At 43.6% G+C, this 22261-nt stretch overlaps 1 non-coding gene across 1 annotated transcript; it reads right to left on the reverse strand.

The window, feature by feature from the left end:
- Positions 1 to 2287: 2287 nt before the first annotated feature.
- On the reverse strand, positions 2288 to 2376 carry trnap-ugg (transfer RNA proline (anticodon UGG)). The gene is given in 2 exon segments: positions 2288 to 2323; positions 2341 to 2376. It is a non-coding gene; the product is annotated as a tRNA-Pro (tRNA).
- Positions 2377 to 22261: the final 19885 nt, after the last annotated feature.

A 22261-nucleotide genomic window follows, 5' to 3' on the forward strand; every position in this document is an offset into this window, starting at 1 on the left:
AAGTTGCAAATAACAGAGAATTTCACCAAAAAGGGAGATTAAACGCTGCAGAAAGCTTGGATCGAAGGATGCCCCAACAGATCACCTGTTTAACTGTCTCCTCACTGGGGGATTTCAATCAGTGAGCAATATTATTCGCTACCTTTTTTTTGTTAATCAACCCAGAACTGTCACTTGGTGTTAATGTCTGTGTTCCGACTCCTGAATAATAAAGTTGTGAGTTTCTCGATATTTTTTGGACACATTTCCTGCTGAAAGAACTAAGAACTCTTTTCTAATTTACACAATACTATATGCACACTCATCAAGCCTCCGAAGCTCGCATCATTGGTGCTGCTCTCTCTTCTCCCAAACCTCATCTCATGTGACTGTGACATCATCACTCTGACAGTGGAAGGGGTTGTTCCCACTGTCTTCAGCATTAACCCTTTACATCCTTATACTGCACTGTCTGTCCAAAAAAATCAGTGGAGGGAACTTGATTTATCGAAACACCAACAGCTGCCAGTTGAAAATCAACTCAACCCATCAGAGAGAGAGAGAGACTGTCAGAGAACTTCCTGCATCCAGTCCTGACCCTGTTACACTCAGCAGATGCTCACCCAGACCCCACTCTCATCAACACTGAACATTTTTACTGAGACACTTCAAATTTTGTTTATAAAAGGCAGGAAAGGTCAAAGTTCACACCGTTGTATTGAATGGAACAAAGTTTAATATATTCTGACCTTTTCTCGGTAACCACGAGACATAGGTTTTCTTATTTGGTTACTTTGATTTTTCTTGTTCCTGTCTGACAAATATTCCAAACCTCAGATAAACCCTCCCACTTGTGTCATGTCCCAGTCTCGGTTAAAAGCAACACATAATGACACAAACACTCTGCAACACAGAACGCGGTCACACGTTCCTTCAGTGAGATTAATGTCAAACTGTTTTCCAGGTTGAATGGAACGGTGAACAAATTTCTATCAAAGAAGTTACCTTTGAAATATCAGGACTGAATTTCTGGATAAGGAGGAACAGCCATTCCAACCTCACATCCTTCACAAAGGTTGTTTTCTCCTGTGACTGAAATTCATCATGTAACTTGAATTATGAGTTCAAGCTCACAAGACACAGATGTGACCTTCTAAACCATGTTGCTAATAATGACATGAGGCTCTGCTGGGAGTTGAACCCAGGATTTCCTATTTAATAGGCAGGTGTTTTCGCCAACTAAGCTCCAGAACCAAATAACAAATGCTTTTACAGTTGAAATCAGAAGAGGGCACTATATTCTCATCCCATTTCTCCACTGGTCACAACATATTTTAAACATTTCCCACTTACTGAGACAGTCAATCATATACTCTATTTTTCTCTGTGCTGAGAATGAATGTTTTGGAAGAAAATACATACATTCAATTGTTTCTGAAAGGTTGCAGAACACAACATATGAGTAATATTCCCCATTGCTTTCTCAGCACTGATGGATTGTGAAGCGGGAGACAGCCAGAAGTCCCACTGAGCCGCACTGACCCCGAGCTGAGAAAGAAATGAGATAAAGTTCAATCTTTCACAGCGAGATGCTACAGAGAGAGGAGTCCCGAATCAAAGTGAGACTTTCTCATACTGTTGTTGAATTTCATGTCACACACTCCTTGTACTCTCTGCTAATGAAGCCCCAAAAAAGGGAAAAACAGAATGGCACTCAAACTCACAACCCTGAGATTAAAAGTCTCATGTTCGACTGACTGAACTATCACTTCTACTCAGTCTCTTATTGGATGGATGCAACTGTATGCTCCACTGCAGGGGCAGCTTTCAAATCATCCCATGGATCCACATGTCAGTCTGAGTTACATGTTGTAGACTTAAGCAAAGGAAATCTGCTCACTTCCAAAACTATCAGTGAGTTGAAGCTGATTACGATCAACATCATCAGAGGTCAGAACTACCTGGTGAAAGAAAACACCCTGAAGAAGGATCCACAATTCTTCAAACGCATCAAAAAAGTGAAAAACCAATAAATCCATGAGTTAATCCAAAGCAAACAACAGAAATACAGAAGAATTCCATTCCATACCAGATACTAGTCGTGTTGTTCCTGTATCCAGCTCTCAGTTACTACTCCACCTTCATACACCCCCTTGGTGATCTGTACATTTTGTTCATTTCAATTTTGTCGACAGGCTCTTTGAATCCAGTTCTCTGGTCCTCAAACAGGCTCCGCATGAAAGTCAATTCCGCCTGCTGGCAGGCTGCAACCGATCGATGACCTTCAACTAAAAACACAAAAGAGAATGGGCTCGTCCGGGAGTTGAACCCGGGACCTCTCGCATATTAACCAATTGTACACCCAAAGCGAGAATCATACCTCTAGACCAACGAGCCACTGACAATACATGTGTTTTTAGCTCCTGTGGAAAAGCTGTTCATCCATTTTTTTTCAGATCAAAGCAACATCCTGTAAATGCTGAAATCATAACAGAAAGTGTTGGAAATGTTCAACAGCTCTGGCAGCATCTGTGGAGAGAGAAACACAGTTAACGTTTCAGGGTGTTCACCTTTTGTCTCAGCCATCCTTTCAGACTGCTTCTGTCCATCCAATCTCACTTTCTATTCTATCCACATTCTAACCATTCACTACGTAATTACATTTTTCATGAATTCCTCATTTCTTTTATGAATGACAATTTCATATTTCCGGCCCTTGCTTCAGACAAGTGGAATCATGTCTCCATCTACCCAATCAAACCCCTTCACTATTTCCTCACATTGCAATGTTTCTTTAACCCTGACAGACTATGGAGTTTCTGCCGCTTGACTGCAGTTCTTGTGTCCTGCCAGTAGATGTCACCTCACTCCAATACAGTGAAGTTTACAAATCTGAGTGAGACACAACAGGAAATAATTGTTCACATTACGGTGAATGTGTGGGATTTAGAAATACTAGGAGTGGAGACGAGTTATTATTGCATTTTGTCAAAACAAACATAACTTATAATGTTGTGTTAAATCCATCACTCTGTTTTCTTGACTCTGCGAGTGACCTGGAGTCATCGAGACACTGAGTCATTTGTGGTATAAAAGGAGGCCATTCGCCCCATCGAATCCATGGCGACTCTCCAGGGAGCGATCCGGTCAGTCCCACTCAAATGCTCGATCCCCGTAGCCCTGTAAATTTAATTCCTTCAAGTGCCCATCCAAATTCCTTTTGTAATCATCGATTGTTTCCACTTCCACCACCCTCGTGGGCAGCGATTTGCAGATCATTACCAATCACTGTGTAAAAAAGGTTCTTCCGCACATTCCCCCTGCATCTCTTGCCCAAAACATTCAATCTGTGTCCCTAGTCCTTGTACCAATAGTTAATGGGAACAATTTTTCCTTGCCAACTTATCTAAAACTGTCATAGCCTTTTGCACCTCTATCAATTCTCCCCTCAATCTCCTTTGACACAGGCAGAACAACCCTAGCTTTTCCAGCCTAACCTTGAAACTATAATCCTCCATCCCTGGAACCATTCTGGTAAATCTCCTCTGCATCCTCTCAAGGATCCGCACATTCTTTCTAAAGTGTGGTGAGCAGAACTGGGCGCAACATCCAATTGGGGCCAAACCAGAGCTTTATAATGGTTCAGCATAATTGCCCTGCTTTTGTACTCAATACCTCTATTTATAAAGCCCAAGATCCCATATACTTTGCTAACCACTCTCGCAATATGTCTTGCCAACTTCAAAGATTGATGGGCATGCACCCAAGTCCCTCCACTCCTGCACATTCTTCACAACTGTAGCATTGAGTCTCTCCCTATTCCTTCTGCTAAAATACTTCATCTCACATCAGTCACTATTAAATTCCATCTGCCACCTGTCTGCTCATTCTGCTCGCCTATCACTGTCCTGTTGCAAACAATTCATATCATCCTCACTGTTTGCCACTCATCCAGGTTTGGTGTTATCGGCATATTTTGAGATTCTACTCTATATTTCAAGATCCAAGTCATTTATCTGTCGCAAAAAAAGCAGTGGTTCTAGCACTTACCCCTGGGGAGCACCACTGTCGACTATCCTCCAGTCTGACAAAGAACCATTTAATATGACTCACTGTTTTCTGTCCTTAAGCCACTTTTCTATCAAATTGGACACTGATCCCCCTATTCCATGAACATCAATTTTGTTAACCACCCTTTTATGTGATACCTTATCAAATACTTTCATAAAATCCATATAAACAACATCCACTGCATTCCCTTCATCGACCTTCTCTGTTAGTTCATCAAAAAATGCTGTTAGATTAGTCAAGCATGAACTTCCATTTATAAATCCCTGCTCACTCTCCTTAATTAACTCAAACCTCTCCAGTGACTGTTGATTTTTTACCCTGATTATTCTTTCTAAAACCTTACCCACCACTGCTGTTAATCTAACTGGCCTGTAGTTACCCAGACTGTCCTTACAGCCTTTCTTGAATAAGGGTGTCACATTTGCCTCTGTTCAATCCTCTGGCACCTCCCCCGTATCCAGGGAAGATTGGAAGATTATAACAAGCCCTTCTGTTATCTGCATACGCATTTCCTTTTGCAACCTGGGATGTAAGCCATCCGTACCAGGTGATTTATCTACCCGAAGCACAGCCAGCCTTTTTAGTAGCTCCCTCTCTCAATTTGTACCCGATCCATTGCCTCTACTCTCTCCGCTTCTACTGATATTTTGTCAGATTCCAATTCCTTAGTGATCACTGATACAAAGTACTCATTAAATATATTAACATTGCCCAGCACCTCTCAGCATGTACTATCCTCTTTGTCTTTAATAAGGCCCACTCCACCTCTTACTACCCACTGATTACTTATCTACTGCTCAAAGATCTTTGGGTTCCCTTTCATGTTGACTGCCATTCTCTTCTCATAGAAATAAACAATAAGCTAAATATAGAAGATATAAATATTTCCCATCCTTGATGAGGTGGAACTTTTTTATGTTGTGGGTGGTAATGACCTGACCCACGAGTGTGGTGGAAGCAGAGACAATCAATGATTTGAAAAGGAAATTGGATGGATACTTGAAGGAAAGAAACTTGCAGGAGGAAAGGGATCGAGCTGGTGAGTGGAACTGACTAGATTGCTCCGGGAAGAGCCAGCATGGACATGATAGGCCAAACGACCACCTTCTGTGCTGTAAATGACTCTGTGTTGTTTCTCAAATCCAATCCACTGGTGCTTGGTAAATAATTTCAAAGTAAATTGTGCAACTGGAAAATCAGAACAAAAGCATGGGACGCATAAAGAATTGAAATTGCCTTTAGATCTTCAATCTAACACTCCCCCAACTGAGCTATTTCAGCCCCACTTGGTTAATGTCTTTGTGTCCTTGTTTTGGAAGAAAATACATACATTCAATTTTTCCGAAAGGTTACAGAACACAACATGTGAGTAATATTCCCCATTGCTTTCTCAGTACTGCTGGATTGTGAAGCGGGAGACAGCCAGAAGTCCTACCGAGCCGCATTGACCCCGAGCTGAGAAAGAAATGAGATAAAGTTCTATCTTTTGCAGCGAGATGCTGCAGAGAGAAGAGTCCTGAATCAAAGTGAGACTTTCTCATACTGTTGTTGAATTTCATTTCAAACACTCCTTGTACTCTCTGCTAATGAAGCCCCAAAAAAGGGAAAAGCAGAATGGCACTCAAACTCACAACCCTGAGATTAAAAGTCTCATATTCGACTGACTGAACTGTCACTTCTACTCACTCTCTTATTGGATGGATACAACTGTATGCTCCAATGCAGGGGTGACTTTCAAATCCTCCCTTGGATCCACATGACAGACTGAGTTACATCTTGCAGACTCAAGCAAAGGAAATTTGCTCAGTTCCAAAACTATCAGAAGCTTATTATGATCAACATCATCAGAGGTCAGAGCTTCCTGGTGAATGGAAACACCCTGAAGAAGGATCCACAATTATTCAAACGCATCAAAAAAGAGAAAAACAAGAAAATCGATGAGATATTATTATTAGAGATACAGCACTGAAACAGGCCCTTCGGCCCACCAAGTCTGTGGCGACCAACAACCACCCATTTATACTAACCCGACAGGAATCCCATATTCCCTACCACCTACCTACACTACGGGCAATTTACCTATCACCTGCAAGTCTTTGGAGGGGGGAGGAAACCAGAGCACCCAGCAAAAACCCACACAGACACAGGAAGAACTTGCAAACTCTCACAGGCAGTACTCAGAATTGAGCCCAGGGCCCTGAAACTGTGAGGTTGTGGGTCTAACCCTGCGCCACTGTGCCAGCCTAATCGAAACCGAACAACAGAAACACAGAAGAATTCCATTCCATACTAGCTACTAGTCATGTTGTTTTTGGATCCAGCTCTCAGTTACTGCTCCACCTTCAGACACCCACTTGGCGACCTGTACATTTTGTTCATTTCAATTTTGTCAACAGGCTCTTTGAATCCAGTTCTCTGGTCCTCAAACAGGATCTGTATGAACGTCAATTTCGCTTTCTGTGAGGCTGCAACCAATTGATGACCTTCAACTAAAAACACAAATGAAGAAGGGCTAGTCTGTTAACCTCTCGCATATTAACCAATCAGACACCCAAAGTGGGAATCATACCCCTGGACCAACAAGCCACTGACAAGGTGCATTATTTTTAGTTCTGTTTAGAACTTTGCTATCAAGTATATATTGTCTCTCCCAATTCCTTCTGATAAAGTGCATCACCTCACACGAGTCACTATTAAATTCTATCTGCCACCTGTCTGCCCATTCTGCTAGCCTATCACTGTCCTGTTGCAGGCAGGTCATATCATCCTCACTGTTTACCACTCCTCCAGGTTTGGTGTTATCGGTATATTTTGAGATTCTACTCGATATTCCAAGATCCGAGTCATTTACATATAGCAGAAAAAGCAGTGGTTCTCGCAGTGACCACTGGAGAACACCCACTGTCGACTATCCTCCAGTCTGACAAAGAACCATTTACTATGATTCGCTATTTTCTGTCCTTAAAGCAATTTTCTATCCAATTGGAAGTGACTCTCCTATTCCATGAACCTCAATTTTGTTAACCACCCTTTTATGTGCTACCTTATCATTCATTCTTAATCCATCCATCCATCCTTTCTTAAAATCCATATCAACAACATTCGCTGCATCATCTTCCTGTTAGTTCATCAAAAAATGCAGTTAGTCAAGCATGAACTCCCATTTATAAATCCATGCTCACTCTCCGCAATTAACTCAAATCTCTCCAAGTGACTGTTGATTTTTTCCCTGATATTGTTTCGAAAACCTTACTCACCACTGCTGTTAATCACACTGGCCTGTAGTTACCCCTTACACCCTTTGTTGAAATAGGAAGTCACATTTGCCACTGTTCAGTCCTCTGGCACCTCCACAGTGCTTTTTGGGAGGGTGTTCCTGGTTTTTGACCCTGCAACAGTAAAGGAATGGCGGTATAGTGCCAAGTCAGGAGGGTGTGTGACTTGGAGGGGAACTTGAAGGTGGTGATGTTCCCATGCGTCTGCTACCTTTGTCCTTCTAGGTGGTTGAGTTTGTGGGTTGGAAGGTGCTGTTGAAGGAGGCTTGGCAAGTTGCTGCAGTAAATATTGTAAATGTTACACACTGCTGCCACTCTGCACTGGTGCTAGAGGGAATGAATGTTTAAGGTGGTGGATGGGGTGCCAATCAAGTGGGCTGCTTTGACCTGATGGTGTCAATCTCTTGAGTGTTGTTGGAGCTGCACTCATCCAGGCATGAGTATTCCATCACATTCCTGACTTGTGCCTTGTAGATGGTGGGCAGGCTTTGGTGAGTCAAGAGGTGAGTTAGTCGCCGCAGAGTTCCCAGCCTCTGACCCGCTCTTGTAGTTGTAGCTGTCGCTGTAATAGTAATAGGCAACTGTCCGTCTCGGACGGCGATGGGCTACGCCTGCCGTGTAGGTCACTTCTGTATTAAACATCGTTTGTTGTGGCTGTAGAGGATGACTCGTGAGTGACAATCCCTTCCACAGCTGGTACAGATGAATATCATTGGCCCGAGGTCGACTGATAATTTTTCCTTCCTCTGAGCTCTCTTTCCCCCCAACTGGTCATTTCTTTTGTCCTCTGCTTTTCCCATCGTCTTCCTGAATGCCTTTCTCCAGGAATTCCAGTCAGCAGGAAGGACTTCCCATGCATCGACTACACTCCCAGTCTGCTGGAGATCTCGTTTGCAGATGTCCTTGTATCATAGACGTGGGTGACCTGTTGGTCTCATGCTGATAGCAAGCTCACCATAGAGCATGTCTTTGGCAAAGCGACCGTCATCCATTCAGCACACATGACCCAGTCAACAGAGTCACCGCTGACTCAAGAGGACAAACATGCTGCGGATCCCTGCACGCTGGTGCACTTCTGCATTCGGCACTCTGTCCTGCCAGGAGATGCCCAATATCCATCTGAGACAGTGGAGGTGGAAGCTGTCCAGCTGCTTTTCTTGACTTGTATAAGTTGTTGATGCTTCTCAACAATAAAGGAGGGTGCTGAGAACACAAGCCTGGTACACGCAGAGCTTCGTATTTTTGGTCAGTTTGCTGTTGGTTCACATTGGTCTTCTCAACTTTGACATGACAGCTGCAGCATTGACAATCCTGGTGCTGATTTCAGTATCAAGGGACAGATTGCTGGTGATTGTTGATCCTCCAAAGTGAGGTTGTCGATTTTGATGGAAGATGGAGTCTCGACGTCCTGGCCCATAACTTTCATCTTCTTGATGCTGATCATCAGTCCAAACTCCTTGCAGGCCAGGGAGAACCGATATACAAACTGCTGCAAGTGAATTTCATTATGGGATGTCAGCACAGCGTCATCAGCAAACAGCATCTCACAGACTAGGAACTGACTCATTTTAGTCTTGGCGCGCAGTCTTGCCAAGATGAACAGCTTGTCATCAGCTCTGGTATGCAGGTGGACACCCCCATCTGAGTCACTGAAAGTGTACAATTGCAGCATGGAGAAGAGTATGCTAATTGTAAAGGATGTGAGCTGTGAGGAGTTTACAAGGAGGCTTCCAGGGGACTTGGAGAGGATAACTGAATGAAATGACAGATGGAACATTATATGAATAAGTGTGAAGTTATCCACTTTGGCAGAATAAACAGAAAGACAGAGTATTTCTTAAATGGTGAGAGTTTGGGAAGTGTTGATGTTCAAAGGGACCTGGGTGTCCTTGTTCATGAGACACTAAAAGCTCGCATGCAGGTGCAGCAATCAATTAGGAAGGCAAATGGTATGTTGGCCTTCACACAAAGGGTCTTGAGTACAGGAGTAAAGATGTCTTGCTGCAATTGTATAGAGCCTTGGTGAGACTGCGCTGGAGTATTGTGTACAGTTTTGGTTTCCTTATCTAAAGAAGGATATACATGCCATTGAGGGAGTGCAATGGACGGTCACCAGACTAACCCCTGGGATGAGGAAACTGGGCTTGTATTCCTTAAAGTTTCATTTAAAAGGCCATTTAAAACTGAGATAGGGTGGAGTTTCTTCATTCAGAGGGTGGTGAATCTTTGGAATTCTCTACCCCAGGGGCATGTGGAAGTTCAATCATTGAGCATGTTCAAGACAGAAATTGATAGAAACCTTGATACTCATGACATCAAGGGATATGGGGATAGCACGGGAAAGTGGTGTTGAGGCAGAGGATCATCCATGATCTAATTGAATGGCAGTACAGGCTCGATGGGCTAACTGGCCTCCTCCTATGTTCCTCTGTTTCGAAGAGAGTTGTCACCAGGACACAGCCCTGCTTTACCCCACTGCTGATCTTGAAAGCATCTGATGTTGCTCCATTGTAACTGATGGTACTGTGCATGTTGTCGTGGAAAGAAGAGATGACGCCCAAGAGTTCAGGAGGGCAGCCTATGTTCCATCGCAGTTTGAAGAGTCCGTCGCTGCTGACAAGATTGAAGGCCTTGGTGATGTCTATAAAGACAATGTAGAGTGGTCTGTACTGTTCACAGTACTTCTCCTGGAACTGCCGAAGTGAGACAATCATGTCGACTGTCGATCTACCAGCTCTGAAGCTGCACTGAGACTCAGGATAGATGTGTGATGCCAGGGTCTGCAATCTGGTCAGAGCAATGTGAGCAAAGACCTTCCCCACAATACTTTGCAAGGAGATGCCTCGGTAATTGCTGCAGTCACTGCGATTCCCCGTTATTTTTGTACAAGGTGACAATGTTTGCATCACGCATGTTGAGAGGCGCAGATCTCTCCTTCCAACAGAGACACAGAAGTTCATGGAGATGCTGCAGCAGAGCCGCTTTTCCACTTTTGATGATTCCAGGTGGAATACCATCATTTCGCAGGGCTTTACCACTGGCAAGACGGTCAATGGCGTTGTTGAGCTCTATTATAGTGGACTCACTGTCGAACTCCTCCATGACAGGGAAGTCTGGAATGGCGCTGAGAGCTACTTCAATGACAATGTTCTCCGTTATCTAGAGTTCAAGGTAATGCTCCACTCACCTTTCCATCTGCTTGTTAGGTTCAGTGATGATTGTCCCTGGCTTTGTCTTCAAAGGTGCTGATTTAGTTACTGCTGGGCCCGTTGCTTTCATAATTTTTCTTTTATTCATTCATGTGATGTGGTCATCACTGGCTAAGCCAGCATTTATTGCCCATCCCTCATTTCCCATGAGAAGGTGGTGGTGAGCTGCCTTCTTGAACCGCTGCAGTCCATGTGCGGTTGGTACACCCACAGTGCTGTTAGGAAGGGAGTTCCAGGATTTTGACCCAGCGACAGTGAAGGAAAGGCGAGAGAGCTCCAAGTCACGATAGTGTGTGGCTTGGAGGGGAACTTGCAGGTGGTGATGTTCCCATGAATTTGCTGCCCTTGTCCTTCTAGTTGGTAGAGGTTGCGGGTATGGAAGGTGCTGTCTAAGGAACCTTGGTGTGTTGAATTCCTTCATATGTCCCTCTAGCATCCCCCAGATTCAGCGGCAGATTGTATGCTCTTGCAGAGCCTTAACCAGTATTGATTGGTGCAGTGCCGAGCAGTCTGCAGAGACTTGTTTCTGGCAGCTCTGAGAGCATCGAGAGTTTGTTTGCTGGGGACTGGTTTGTAGTTCATGAGGGCTCTCTTCTTAGTTACAGTAACTGACTCCATTTCAGTCCAATAAGCCTCAAACCAGTCAGCATTCCTCCCATCTCTTTTCCCGTGCAGAGTTATAGATGGTGGCGTGCGGATGATTCCACTTTGACACCGCACTGAGGCCTTGGGTGTTTTCTGAAAGAGCCTGATCGAGGATGTTGAGGAACTCCTGGGTCCTTTCTGGATCAGTGGTTCGGCAAGTGTTGATCCGTGAAGGACCTTTCTTCTTGGATGGGTGAAGCTTCCTTGGCTGAAGCCTGACCTTGCTAGGCACTCGGGAGTGGTCAGTGTCACAGTCAGCGCTGTGATAGCTGTGAGTGATGAGGACACTGCTGAGGGTGGTACGTCTGGTGATGTTAAGTTCTAGCTGGTGCCAGTGGCGTGATCTTGGATGGCTCCAGGACACCTTGTGGCACAGCTTGAACTGGAATTAGCTGTTTGTCACACAGAGTCCATGGTGACAGCATAGATCCAGCAACCTCTGTCCATTTTTGATCATCTTGCCAATCCCCTGGTGCCCTATGTTAGTTGGCCAAGCTATAGTCAGTACCCACACTTGCGTTGAAATCTCCTAGAAGATACAATCCCTCAGTGCAGAGAATTCCATTGATGGCAGCGTCAAGTGTCTCATAGAATTGATTCTTGACATCTGGGGTGGAGGTGAGTGGCGGGACATAGATGCACATGAGATTAACTGGGCCCGCGCTTGTTGACAAGTGAAGAGTATGAAGTCTCTCTGAGCCTACTGTGGGTGGTTCACTCATTGCAAGTGGCGTGTTTTTTACTGTGAAACCCACGAGTTGCCTCTTGGGCTTTCCCCTGCCAGAAGAAGGTGTAGTGTTTCTCTTTGAGGGATCCACTTTGAACGAGTCTAGTTTCTTGCTGAACAGAAATGTCCACATTGAGCCTTGTGAGTTCTTTGTCGATCACAGCTGTCTTGTGTGTGTCATCAACCTGCAGAAGGTTGTCAGTTATGCCAGGACTCATGGTCCTCACATTCCAGCTTGCGATGCGAAGGACTGGTGTCTTCTTTGTTAAGTTTGTCTTGCCTGGTGCATGGATTATCGAACTGCCTGTTGAGAGATGACTCTCTAAGCTCCAAGCATCCATTGAAGCAAGTAGGTCATGGCAGGACAGCAGTTACTGAGTGGGTGGTAGTTATCCAATGAGACATGATGATCTCTCTCACTGTCAGAAGTAACCCCTGGTGCTCATACTCTGCACCAATTGAGTGAGAGCTTACAATCAGCAACTGTTTCTTCCCGTGTTGTGCTAATGTTTAACCACAAAGCTGGAGTGTCCTCTCCAGGGCACAGGCCTGGGCAAATAGTATGGAGACACTGAGCATCAGGACCCCCTCTCAGCATTGCTAGTATTGTCCAAAGGAAAGGAAAAAAACAGTACTGTTTGGTATTGCTCTGCTGTAGGAGTTGCTGGAAAACTACCTGATAAGTAACAGGTAACTGCCTACGGGACTCCACTCCGGATTTACTGTCCAGGTTTACTCCCTCAGCCTTCTTCTCTCTCAAGACACCCACAGGGAAGTGAGACTTTTTGCCCATATCTGGGGCTCTGTTTCTTGGCATCAGGCTGGAACCACATGCCAGTGGGCTTGCATGACATGCACAAGGATATCACACACTGCCCCATCCCTGTGACAGCTCAGAGAGTGACCCTGATGATAATGCACCCCACAGGAACATCACAAACAGCCCCCTCCCTCGGACAGCTCAGGGTCAGACACTGCACATACTGCAACAACAGTGACATTCCTGGATTAGTCCCTCCATTCCCAAAAACAAGCATTCACCCTACTTTATGCTTTCTGTCCCTCAGCCAATTTTGTATCCCCGCTGCCACTACCCCCTTTAATCCCATCCGCTCGAATTTTGTTCACAAGTCTATTTTATGGTACTTTTTCAAACACAATTTTGAAGTCCAGACACACACCATCAACCTCACCACCCTGGTCAACTCTCTCTGAAACTTCATCAAAGAAATTAATTAATTAATTAATTCATACACAATCTTCTGTTAACCAATCTGTACTGGCTGTCATTTATTAGCCCATGTTCTACCAAGTGACAGTTAATTTCCTCCTGGATAATTGTCTCTAAAAGTTTCCCCACCACCGACTTTGGACTAACTGGTCTGTAGTTCCTGGGTTTATCTCTCTTTTTCAACAGGGCTGTAACATTAGCAATCCTTGCAGATGTATCTTTTAATTCTGGAAAGTCTATTGTGGACAATCTCTTTGGGAATGACTTTAACCAATTAAAGCAACAGGATATGTGATTAATAAGTCCAGAACTTTTATTGAGAGTAAAATAGTACTTAATAATTGAAAGCAAAATTATCTTGAACAAACTTGGACAATATAACTTTACTGCTCGAGCAGGTGTGTGGACTGGTCGAGCTTGGTCTCAGAGTGTCACGGTCCTCTTTGTCCAGCCTAGATCCCTCATCAGGTGGAGAACTTGGTTGATGATCTGAGCCTTTACCCCTGAGGTCTTCTAGTGTTCCTGCACACTGAACCCTTACAACATCCCTACTTTTAACCCCTGGATTGACATCACACCACCTTGTAAAATAATATTTGGTCCGAGCTGTTGCCAGGTACATTTAATAAGTTCTTAATGATGTCTTCCACTAACAGTCACCTGTCCTCAGAATCTCAGACATGAGTACAATGGAGTGGTTTCACACTGTCTCCCAATCTGATCTGAAACAAGTTTCCTATCATTAAATCGAGACTCTTGAAGGTCACGATGTACCAGACCATGGGTTTTATCAGGTGTCCTAGAAAGGTCCATTGTTTGAATACGTTCCGCTGAAACTGCCCTTTCCCACACAGACACAGAAACTCACAGTAATTAGATTGACCTAACTTTAAATGAAAACTCATTCTCTCTAAAATGATTATTGATTCATTATTTATAACTCAATCAAGGTTCATTACCTTTACAATCATCTGTTTCATGATGGGTAGCTACTCATTAATTATGCAGGATACAAACGTTAGTAATGAACCCAAAATGGCTCCTTTGGTCATGTGTTAATTGTAAAATGGCTTCCTTGACCTGATTAGTTATTACAACAGATACATTATAAAAATGGTCAAGTTAAACTGAGATCGAACTACCTAAGCTTACCTGCATCCTCCAATCCTCAGGCATCATTCCCATAGAAAGGGGGATTGAAAGATTGTGGCTCAAGTCTCCACTATTTCCACCCTTACTTCCCTCAGCAACCCAGGATGCAGCCCATCCAGACCGGGTGACTTTTCGACTGTGAGCGCTGCCAACCTTGTAATTATCTCCTCTTTATCTATTTTCATCCCCTCCAATTTCTCCACATCCTCCTCCTTTACTGTGTGACATTTGCACAATCTGCCTGTTTGTGACAGATGCAATGTACTTAATTAGTGCCTCAGGCACGCCCTCTGGCTCCACAGGATCTCCTAATTGACCCACCCTTTCTTTGACAGTCCATATGTTGGTAAAAGACTTCAGTGATCCCAGTTATGTGACCCACTACTCTTTTCTCACACACTCTCTTGCTGATCTCATTTCCCTTTTCAGCTGTCCTTTGTACTTTCTGTATTTTGCTTGTTTCTCCTGCAGATGAATCCTCACATGATTTCTATATTAATGGTTTTCGAACTATTTTGTAAAAGGATTTAGTTTTGTAAATTTCTCCCTAGCTCCCCTCATGGTCAGGCAGAAAGTTTAACTGCTGTGTTTTCAAACAGCAACAGCTTTATTTGAAAAGCCATTGGGACAGGATTCCGGGTTTTAATCCAGTCACAAATCTGGTTCTGATGTCTTGTGGCTCCAGCTGTCACATGACCTGTCAGAGGATGACCTCATAATTGACCCGGTCATGGAGCTGTGGGATGATGTTTAAATTGTTTCAAAATAATTTTCCAGAAGGACAATCAAAATGAATCCATATATAAAAGGTAGATTTTGTGAATTTGTGCTCCCAGTGGAAATTCCTGCAGAGTCTGCTGGTTTTCATATCCCCAATTTCCCACAGGAAGCTCTGTGCTCTGACTCTGTATTCATCACATCAACATTATACAGAATCATTTCATGGGAGACCCCAGTGTGAATTGTCGACAGGTGGGTCAGTTTTAACTTTCAAAGTAACACAGGAGCAAAATACTGCAGATACTGGAAATCTGAAATAAAAACAGAAAATGCTGGAAATACTCAGCAGGTCTGGCAGCATCTGTGGAGAGAGAAACAGAGTTAACATTTCAGATCTGTGTTCTTTCATCAGAACTGGGATGAAATTGTCTGAGGGACTGAGATTGTGGAATCAATTTCAGGGTCAAAGACATTGTACTCTGTAAGGATAGGAAGATGGTGATTATTAAGTATGGTGCAAGTATATAGATGCTTTTACATTATTTGAATCAACATTGATTTAAAATTTGTGCTCACGAATCCTATCTTTTGATCAAAATGACACTGATAACAATGGAAAAAGCAACACATGCATTTCACAGGGCCTTGTAAAGCCTTTTACAGCCAATGAAGGATTTTCCAAGTGTTGTCACTGTACAGTGCAATACAATACCCTACAATAAGGATATTTCACATTCGAGTCACACAAGTGCCAGGCAATGACCATCTCAAACAAGAGAGAACCTAACCATCTCCCCTTGACGTTCAACAGCATTACGTTTGCTGAATCTCCCACTATCAACATCCTGGGGGTTACCATTGACCAGAAAATGAACTGCAGTAGCCATATAAATATCATGGCTACAAGAGCAGGTCAGAGACTAGGAATCCTGCGGCGAGTAACTCACCTCCTGACTCCCCAAAGCCCGTCCAATATCGACAAGGCACAAGTCAGGAGTGTGATGGAGTACTCTCCACTTGCCTGGATAGGTGCAGCTCCAACAACACTTCAGAAGCTCAACGCCATCTCGGACGAAGCAGCCCACTTGATTGGCACCTCATTCACAATATTCACTCTCTCCATCACCGATGCACTGTGGTAGCAGTGTGTACCATCCACAAGATGCACTGCAGCAAGGCAGCAAGCCTCTTTCGACAGCACCTTCCAAACCCGTGACTTCTCTCACCTAGAAGGACAAGGGCAGCAGATGCATGGGAACACCACCACCTGCAAGTTCCCCTCTAAGCCATACAACATCCTGAATTGGAAATATATCACTGTTCTCTTACTGTTGATGGGTCAAAATCCTGGAACTCCCTTCCGAACAGCATCACATCGACTGCAGTGGTTCAAGAAGGCAGCTCACCATCACTTTCTCCAGGGAATTAGGGATGGGCAATAAATGCAATAAATAAAAATGAAATCAATAAAAAAGACAATAATCCCCAAAACTAGAAAATACATATGAAAATGAAAATATAATAAAACACAGTCAGCATGGATTTCACAAAGAAAGACTTGATTAACCTTATCTTTGAAGAATCAACAGCAAGAGTAATACAGCAGATGTAGAAGAGTTTAAGTTAATAAAGCCTCATCCTTTTATGTGCTGAAACCAACAAATTGTGGGTGAACAAACAAGCACACTAACTGACAGAGCTGCATGTTGTGCTTCCTGAATTACCCTAAAGCAGGGTGTTAATGAGTTAAATCTCCAGGTTGCTGCAACCAGAATAGCCATTGTCCACTATCAGTTTCACTGTTACAAATAAAGATGGAACATTCATTGTGAATCTATAGAAACAGACTGGTCCTGCACACTGCAGACACATCCACGTCATCACCAACCAGCTCTCCTATAATTGGTGCAGTTATTTGACTTTTCGCCATTAGCTCCATGGAATTACTTTTAAAAGATTTAAATTCTAAGAAGTTTTGTTAATATTCAGCCCTTGAGAAGAAACCATTCCCTGGCCACAGTGGAGAAAGCATTGAATATAAAACTGTAGACTACCAGGTAACACAGTGAAAGCTTATCAGCTAATCTAGAATTGCTTAGTTTTCTTATTTTTGCTCTTGCTATTTGGTTTTTCATCCTTTTCAGTCCTGACTGTGGATATTATTGTGATTAAATGTGAAAAGATGCACAGTGTCTCAGCCCCGGTATATTGACTCTTTCTCTGCACAGTGCTGTATACACTCAGATACTGACAGTGTCTCTCCCTCCCTCAACTTTCCAGCCCTGACGGTGCAGAAAGTGCTGCTCAAAGTTACACATTCTGACTGTTTGCAGTTGATTAGTGAGAGATTATTAACGTATCCTCCTGCAGCGCTGCCTCGGTTAATAACAGCAGATCGAAGTAACATTTCAGATACAGAAACAGACGCATCAATTATTCACTCTTTTCCAGAGTGAGTGAGGCCGAGACAAGCAGCAACATTCCAGCCCCACACTCTGCAATTACCCAGCACCAGCAGAAAGCAGTGAATACAGATTCAATCAGTGGGTTAATGTCCATTACAGGGATGCAAGATTCCACAGCCCAGGACAAACATCCCCAAACACCGAGAACAAGCTCAGGAAAACCCGGGGGAGTTAATATCCCAATCACTGAGCATTCCAGTAACATTGAACAAGTTCCTGAACTGAGTGAACCTTTCAAAGTACAGAAGTGATGACGAGGTGAAAAAGGTCTGAACAGTTGAGGTGACTGAGCGGTTTCAGCTTTTCTGTTCAGGTTGCAGCTTTCACTGGAGGCATGTGTTTAAATCCCACTTCTGACAACTTGATTTTCAGTTACTTTGCAGAGCTTCCTTGAAGGTTTGAGGTAGAGTAAATACTGAGGAACTGTTTCTAACTGCTGAACGGTCCATAACGAAGGTTACAGATTTAAGGTGACTCACAAAACCAGAAGGAACATGAGGAAAAATTCCTTTCTGCAACGTGTGGTTAGGATTTCAGTTATGTGGATAGATTGGAGAAGCTGGGGTTGTTCTCCTGAGAGAGGAGATTTGATAGAGGTGTTCACAATCATGAGGGGTCGTGACAGACCTGATAGAGAGAAATTGTTGGTAGAAGGATTGAGACTCAGGTAAAAGCTGTGGCTCAGTTGGTCACACTCACCTCGAAATCACAAGCTTCTGGGTTCAGATTTCACAGCTGACACTCCAGTGCAGCACTGAGGGTGTTGAAGGTGCTGCCTTTCAGGTGTGGATGTTAAACCAAGACCTGGTCTGCATGTTTGGGTGAATGTAAAAGATCCCATGTTGCAATTTCAAACAAGTGAAGAGCAATTCTCCCTGGTGTTGTGATCAATATTTGCCCCTCAATCAGATCAGTTGGTCATTATCACATTGCTGTTTGTGGGTATTAGCTGCTGCATTTCTGACATTACAACAGTGATTACACTTCAAAAGTATTTCATTGTTTACAAAGTGCTTTGATATATCCAGTGGTCTTGAAAGGTGCTATATAAATGCAAGTCTTTTCTTTCTTTATCACAACACATTGCTGTGTAAAAAATGGTTTTTCATGTCACCTCTGGTTCTTCTGCCAATCACCTGATATCTGTGTCCTCTGCTTACTGACCCTTTTACCACTGGAAACAGTTTCGCCTTATTTAAAATGATTTTGAACAAATGTGTCAAATCTCTTCTGACCTTTCTCTGCTGCAAGGAGAACAACCCCAGCTTCTCCAATCTCTCCACATAACTGAAATCCCTCACCCTGCTGCCATTGTGGCAAATCTCTTTTTTATTCTTTCATGGGATGTGGGCATTGCTGGCAAAGCCAGCATTTATTGCCCATCCCTAATTGCCATTGTGCTCTTGAAGCTATGGTATTTATATGGCTGTTCCAATTCAGTTTCTGTTCATTGGCAACCCACAGGATGTTGATAGTGAGGGATTCAGCAATGATAATGCCATTGAATGTCAAGGGGAGATAGTTAGATTCTCTCTTGTTGGAGATGATAATTTTGGGAATTGATAGGAAGCTGCTTCATGGTTGGTGGAACAAACGCCCGCCCTTGGGGTGGAGCCAACAGCTGCATCCGTCCAATAACAGACAGAGTGGAAGTACTGTATCAGGCCTTGTTAGTTCAGTTGGTAGAGAATGAGACTTTTAATCCCAGGGTCTTCGATTTGAGACCCTTGTTGTGTGGTTGTTCTTCCCTTTTTCAGACTTCGTCAGCAGAGAGTACAAGGAGTGTGTCTGGTCCATTTCCCACACATCTGCCCTCCCCTCTTCCCATCCCTCCCAGACTCGCGACAGGTTTCCCCTTGTCCTTACTTTCCACCCCACCTGCCTCCACATCCAAAGGATTATCCTCCGCCATTTCCACCACCTCCAGCGTGATGCCACCACCAAATGCATCTTCCCCTCCCCTGTCAGCATTCCGAAAGGATCGTTCCCTCCGCAACACTCTGGTCCACTCCTCCATTATCCCCAATACCTCGTCCCCTTCCCACGGCACCTTCCCATTCAATCGCAGGAAGTGTAATAGCTTCCCTTTTACCTCCTCTCTCCTCACTATCCAAGGCCCCAAACACCCCTTTCAGGTGAAGCAGCGATTTACTTGTACTTCTTTCAATTTAGTGTACTGTATTTTCTGTTCACAATGCGGTCTTCTCTAAATTGGGGAGACCAAACGCAGATTAGCTGACCGCTTTGTAGAATACCTCCACTCAGTCCGAAAGCATGACCCTGAGCTTCTGGTTGCTTGCCATTTCAACACTTCCCCCTGCTCTCATGTCAACATTTCTGTCTTTGGCCTGCTCCAGTGTTCCAGTGAACATCAACGCAAGCTCGAGGAACAGCACCTGATCTTTCGATTCGTCACTCTACAGCCTTGTGGACTGATCCTTGAGTTCAATAACTTCAGAACATGACAGGTGTCAGGCAAACCCCCCCACCCCACCTGCCAAGACTGAGGCACACATGATTTTTGCCACATGAACATTAAAACTTAAAATTGCAAGCGCCTGACGGGAAAGAAATTTGCATAGTAACAAACAGTATTGAAACAAAGGGACGCAGTCTTTTGCTTCCCCAATACACAGCAGAAGTGGTCAGACCAGTTTTAGTCACATGACTAGTTGGCTGTTGGTTTTTTGAACTTGCCACAGATTTGAACTCAGAACACCATGTGCTCCCGGATGGGGCAGACCCTCTCCAGTCCTGCCTGCCTCCATCTCTTTCCCACAGAACTGAACCTTGTGAAAACATGTGAATCTCAAAGAGAGAAAAGTCTCCAACATGTACAAGGTTTAAGGAGAATACTGGGCCCTACGAAATGCAAGAATTACCTACAAAAGTGCTATACCGTGAGCTCGAAGCACAGTAACAAGATATTGCCTCAAACTGTTCCACTTTATCTTTTCTTTTTTCTGTCCCTAGCTGCATCTGTATATCACGTGTGCATGCTAGCATGGGTGCATCGTATATCTGTAGGCATGAACCGTATTAAAGTTTAAGCAAGTTTAATAAGTTTCACTTTTCTTCTTTAAACCAAAGAAAGCCTGTTTGTGTTCATTTCTTTGCATTATAATTGGAAAGCTGTGAACAAGGATTCACCAAAGGGGGAGCACAAAACACAGTGTGTTTGAAACCATGTGCCTGTTTTTCATGTAGTCAGAGCTGCTCATTATTCTGCTATTAACACTCTCTCTGGACAAATGCTTTGTCTTTGACCACAAGCATTAACGGACTCTTTGCCTTTGTCCCAGGACAACTTTGTTATTTAATCTTTCCTCCCCTCTGCCCCATCAAACACCTTCCCCTTTGTTCTCTCCCACAGGCCCCTCTCCTTCACTTGTTTAAAACCTAATTCTTTTCTAACCTTTGGCAGTTCTGATGAAAGGTCACAGACTTGAAACTTTATCTCTATTTCTCTCTCCACAGATGCTGCCAGACCTGCTGAATATTTCCAGCACCTTTGTTTTTATTTCAGATTTCCAGCATATGCAGTATTTTGCTTTTACTATATCAGAAAGTCTCTCCTTGATTCAGGACTCATACGTCTCTCCAGCGTCTCGCTGCTAAAGATTGAACTTTATCTCATTTCACTCTCAGCTCTGGGTCAGTGTGGATCAGTGGGATTTCTCCCGCTTCACATTCCATCAGTGCTGAGAAAACAATGGGAAATATTACTCATGTTGTGTTCTGTAAATTTTGACAAACACTTGAATGTAAATATTGTCTTCCAAAGCAATGAGCGAAGGCTGGTTTTAGTGTGTGGCTGAAATAGATCAGCTGGATTTGCATTGCACTAAAAATCGCAGTTCTTGGTTCAATCCCAGGTTTTGGCACTTTCAACCTCTCCTGTGTCTTTTTCTTTGGCTCCAATTGTCAAGCTGCATGATTTACTCTGAAATTAGCACCAGAGAATCAAGGCACCAGCGAGCATGAGGAGCTGAAATTAGCACAGATCGAAACCACTTAATACTTCTGACTGAAAATGGTTGCAAATACTTCAGTTTTGCCTTTTGCACTGACGTGCTCGGCTCCACCATCATTGAGGATGTGGGTGTTTTTGGAGCCTCCTCATCTTGTTAGTTATTAAATTATCCACCACCATTCACGACTGGATGTGGCAGGACTGTGGAGCTGTGATCTGATCCTGAGGGAGATATCCGTGCATGGAGTGGCAGGATGTATGGAGAGTGATCCTAAAGAGGGTGTCTGAGCCTGGAGTGGAAGCTTTCTGTGGAGGTGCAGGAGTAGGCCATTCAGCCCCAGTGTTTTATAAAGGTTTAGTATAACTTATTTGCTTTTACTCTATGCCTCTATGAATAAAGCCAAGTGTCCTGTTTGCTTTTAGCAACATTGTCAAACCTTCTAAGATTGGTGCACATTGTCTCATTCTTCCTCCCAAACTTTATCACTTTACACTTCTCTGTGTAAAATTTTATCTGCCATGTGAAAGCCCATTTTGACAGTTTTTTTATCTTCTCCTGAAGTGTGTTACTGTCACTGGCATAAGACGAAATTCCCCAGCATTCTTTGATGCTATCTCCATGGAGAGAGCAATCTTACACGCTAGCTGAAATGTAGGATTTTGCGTGTTTAGTATCTTTTCTCATCCACCAATATAAGCACAAATCTGTCTCGTAATGCACGGTCTAAGAATATGCCAAAGTTGCAATGTAGTGATAAATTCTTCAGTTCCACAATGTACTCACCAACTATTTCACTACTTTTCTGCTTTCTGG

Source organism: Heterodontus francisci, unplaced genomic scaffold, assembly GCF_036365525.1.
Source record: "Heterodontus francisci isolate sHetFra1 unplaced genomic scaffold, sHetFra1.hap1 HAP1_SCAFFOLD_59, whole genome shotgun sequence".
Taxonomy (NCBI): Eukaryota; Metazoa; Chordata; class Chondrichthyes; order Heterodontiformes; family Heterodontidae; genus Heterodontus; species Heterodontus francisci.